Below are 5,199 nucleotides of genomic sequence, written 5' to 3'. Positions count from 1 at the left end.
TGCTTTAACTACAACAATCACATGGGGCATTAGAAGGGCTGTAGAGGTTTCTGGTGAACTTCACAGCTTGGTATGGTCATGAAAAGGCTGTCATCTACACTGAGAATTAATCCCTTGCAGAGTTGGTCTTGGATCTTGCTGTCTGTGGTCTTGGCTTCATGAGACCTCAGCCAAGTATCTAGGCTATGTGAGCAGGTAAGCAACAATGAATAAAATGCATTTGCAGTATTAGAAGGTTATTCTCCAATTCCAACTGATAGAAACACTAAATGTCAAAATATCACTGGGCAAGATTAATCTAAATACCATGAATACAAGCAAAACTGATCTTACCCCACTGACATGTAAAGTACTTTATTTTATAGAGGGCAGAAGAAAGAGGCAATCCTGATATTCTCTTTGAAAAAAAAAAATAATGCAGTCCTGACAGGGAGACATCTGCTGAGGATTTATGTGATCTAATCTTTCCTATTTCATTTAACATGCTTTTAGTTAATTAGCTCAGAAAGTTGAGTGACCTAACGGAAATTATCAAACCAGTCAGTATGAAATGAGTTGGAAATGGTCTACACCACAATAAAGGGAATCCCACAGAACATAGCTGCTGCAACTTTTACTATGTCTTGTTTATTTCTATTCACAGTGCCTCTCCTGATTGTTTTACCCTTCATTCCTGTACTTTATTATTTAAATCTTATCTCAAACTTATGACCTGGTGTCCTTGAGTATAGGTTGGCAGTCTTTGCCCTTGACTTTGGAATTTCCCAGTCTTTAGCATTGAAAATGTTGCCACACTAAGTATCTTCAGAGTAACAAGAGTCTTGATGATTGCAGAACTAATTCAACTTCTCATAGTCTTGGGCAAGTCCCAAGACACTTTGATAACCAAAACCATGTTCCACATTCTTTCTAATTCCACAAACTGATGCTTGGAGTAATTTTGTTCTTCTATTTCAGGTAGAGGTTCATAGCCCAGACAGAGCAATGTCTGATGACTTTCTTGTTGAAGTTTTAAAATTAAAAGGATGTCTACTTAGCTTCTTGTCTTGGTTTGAAAGACAGGTGTCTGGGGAGGAAGGCAGGAGCCTCCCTTGAAATGGAAAGTGCAACCCCCTTCCCTCCAAATTATTATAATTTTGAAATTAACAGACCTTCAGGCAAAGATATGGGGAACAGGAATAACAGTTCTTTACTTATATATATATATATATATATATATATATATATATATATATAAAACACAAGGCAGGGAAAAAACAAACAACCCACTGGTTTACACTGACAGAGTCAGAAATACAACCTGACACCCTGTTAGGGTGGCAGTAGCAGTCCGATAAGATGATGGCTGCAGTCCTCCTGAAGCGATGGGTGTAGTTCTTTTGAAGCAGCGATCAGGTAAAAGAGTCTGGTCTTCCTCCGAAGGTCCAGTGGTAGGTAGGTAGCTCTTGTCCTCTGGAACTCCAGTGGGGGGAAAAAGCTCCTCTGGGAATCCAGTAGAAGAAGGCTGCTAGGGTGTTCAAAATCTCAGTTTTTATTTGGCATGTACTGCTTGGCTCCTTCCCCCCCCCCCGGGCGGAGCATCTCACAATGGGATGGGGAGTCGTGAGGCAGTTCCTTGATGGGCCATTAACAGGAGATAGTCCAGGAGCGAGTTATCGATGGGTCAGGCGATAAGGCATTGTTGTGCCCGTTAACAGAAGATAGTCCAGAGGGGGGGAGGCAGGGAGCACCGCCTCACCTGGTCTCAACAGCTCCTGAAGATGGTAATAGAATACTTTTTTTTCCTTTTGGCACATTTTACACTGTAACCCAGGACACTTCTCCTCACGACTAGACAGGTCAAAGGAAATCCCAAAAAAACATGTAACTTTAGAAGAAGTGGCTGATAATGTTTTACACAAACTGACTTCTTTTCAAGAGAGTGCACAATGGCAGGACTCAAACAACAAAAAAGTTGTGCTACAGTAATCTATCTATGTATAAGCTTGTATCCCAGCTGGATATAAAGGTGACTAGGCCGATAATGAATGATGAGATGTGTCTTTCCCATGACCATTGTTGGAAGTTGTGAAAACAGTGATTCAATTTGCAATGAAATATATTTTCAGTGATTTCCATCTCCTTGAGTTTGAGACTGAATCAAAGGCCTTCTTTCAGGCTACCTGCACAACCACTAAGTTTTCTGCACTCAGAATTCCTCTTAACATCTTAATTAAAAAAAAAAAAAAAAAAAAAGCTAAGCTGGCTTGCACTGCAAACAATAGATAACGTGCTCAGTTCACTTCCCTACATATTTTTTGTCTACTGTTCCCTTCCCTTGCCTTTTCTAACTTGCAATTTCTCTCCCATGTATCTTTCCTCCTCTTGTTTTTTTACCACAGTGTTGAGGAGCCCTAGGCTTCTGCTGTGTTACCTGCTGTATAGCAAGCTTTTTCCTAGCTCTTTCCTTTTGGCATTTTTTGTATAGCTTTGTATCTCCTTGTTCTTCCTAAGCTTTTATCACTGGTTGTCTCTGATACATATTTCCTAACCTCTTCCACATTCCTTCCTTTTTCTTCTGAAATATTTTAAACAAATTCTACATTATTACAAACAAAGTAACCTTCTATCATCTATCTTGGTTTTGGTGCTTTCCCCTGAGGGAGCCCAAAACACTAGGCAAGCTTGAGTCCATTTATCTTCTCAAGTCTCCCCTGCCATAGGAGGAAATTTAAGCAAAACCCGTGCTGTTTTCATACTAGCCTAAATGGATTTAGGCACTAAAAGATTTCTACTGGTCTTTCTTTGGAGCAGGACACCTAATTTCTAACTAGAGGCAGCTTGGGAGCCAGTTCTGCATTTTCATCATGTAATCAGTCCTTTTTCACAGGTGGCTAATCATTATTTTTCACAAAGTAAAGCCCACTTTCGAATAAGCATTTCAGAGAACACAGTCTAATGTCTTCAGTTGGTATTAACTGACATTGCTGCACCAACAAACGTTGTAATGATTTACACCCAGCCTTTGCTGATCCTATCCCAATAGAGTGGCACCTGCAACCTCGACTAGGCTTCAAAAAACCCATACAAAATATTTTGGGTTGAAAGTGTGAAGACTTTTAAGAACTATATTAAAAAAAAAACCATGACACAGAGACAAGTCCCTCTGTTGAACACTGTGCTATATCAGCATAAAAGCGCGTACAGCGAAAGAGGTTAAAGAAACGTTCTACAAAATAAAACGATGCAGGACAACATGATAAATTCAAGCTAAAGCAGGCAGCCAAAAGCAGTAACAGCTGCTGCCATTCCACCTGTCCATGTTCTGTACAGTACACAGGTAGGCTGAAACAGTTTGGTTTATAGAAGTGAAAGTGGCAAAGCAGCCACCAAGCAATGCTGTGTTAAATCAGGGGGGAGGAAAATCAAGGCTACGTAAATGAAGGCCAGGAGCATCCACCACAAATGTGGTGCTGCTTGTCATGTGTGCCTCCACTACACTGAATTGCACCAGATTGCTGGTGGTTGTTGTTATAGAGCTATCAGTGTTTCATTGACATTACACTGACCAACACAGAACTTCATCTGATGTACAACAGCTGTTTTAATGGCTACTGAGGCCGCTCATTTTACCTCTTAATGAGGAACAACATTATAGCAGCAGACAGTGTCTATATATGTAGCTAGTAAACTACAGGCAGAATCCCTGGTAAACTACAGGCTATATTACATGATTCTATACTAAATATACTGTCAAGAAAGAGCAAGGTACTCAGTTTCAAGACTGAAATCTTAAACCTTTTCTCAGCTGATCCTTACTTTGGTGTTGCCAAAGGTCTCCCAAAGCTTTATGCTGTGTTAGAGAGCGCCTCACGGCCCTGTTACACTGGTTTGGAGAAATCACCCTGTGTGAGCACACATTCCCTGTGCATCCTGAATCCTGAGTTCAAGTGTGCATAACACAAGATAGGCTTTCTTGGAAATAAATATAAAAACAATAATTGGAATGCAATATAAATGACTGACAGCTGATGCATCTGTCTTTGTTTACACACACAATTCATTCAGTGGAAACTTTCAGGGACCCACCTTCTTCTCCACAATAATTTTGTAGTGCAGCAACTTTCCATTTTGTCAAAAGGTAATTGCCAGCATTCTTCCAGTGAGCTGCAAACACTGACCATTGTTGTCCTCCATTGTAGGCTCCCGGTTTTCAGAGATAATGACATTGGCTGTATAGCCCTCCTAAACCAGCGGAGAAATCTGAATATGCATAGAAAATTGGCTATTAGCATAGGTTATTGTAACATATTCTTATGGCAAGTCATTACAACAACCTGGCGTCTCTCCTGAATTACAAGAGACGCCAGTAATTACTCTTATATGTCAAATGCTTAGTGAATATAATGACATATGTTTATATTTTACATGCTTATTTTACAAAATTGAGATGCTGAAGCTCATTAAATAAATTCCAGATTTTTCTATAACACCAGGAAAAGACTTAAGTCTCAAAAAGAAAACATAGTTGGCCATAAGGCCAACTTCTGCTGTAAGTTCTGTTTTTCAATGATTTTCTATTCAACTTCATTTTCAGATATATTGTAGAAAATGTGTGTTACGGCCGCTTTGTGCTTTGCATGGAATAATCAGCCACAGTCTTTCTCAAAAGCTGTGAATATACAGCAAGAAATCATTTGGCCAAGAGTCAAATACTCAACAGGTCTATCTCCTCACAGCGCAAGATGCCTTGCACAAGACATGCTTTGGCATAGATTCTGGCTACAGCCAACAAAAATTATTTTTCAAATTTGCATAATCCTGACTTTATAGTAGAGTTACTGTGTGTTCTGTTTTGAGGACCAGAAGAATTCAAGGCCATACACCACCACCTCCTTTGAATTCACTCACAAAGCAAAGCCTGCTGCTATTCCATCTTTTAAAAAGCAACTTTCTGCATAGCCACAGACATTACAGGGGTCTGTACTGCAAGCTTGCACTGAATTTACATATGCACTAATAATACTTGCTAAAGGTGACCATCGGATTTGCAGGAAGCAACAGACCATCATTCATGCAGAGGAATCACAAACAATAGCTTTACCTGGAAAAACTGTCTGGTGTAGGTGTGTCAGGTGGGGAAGCACATGCATTAATAGATAAAGAGAGTGCTGTCTTCTGAGTCTTCAAATGCTAGTGTGGTGGTTTGGCGCCTGGCGG

The sequence above is a fragment of the Leptosomus discolor genome, chromosome 3 (assembly GCF_034619465.1).
Source record: "Leptosomus discolor isolate bLepDis1 chromosome 3, bLepDis1.hap2, whole genome shotgun sequence".
Taxonomy (NCBI): Eukaryota; Metazoa; Chordata; class Aves; order Leptosomiformes; family Leptosomidae; genus Leptosomus; species Leptosomus discolor.
This window is presented reverse-complemented; position numbering follows the sequence as displayed.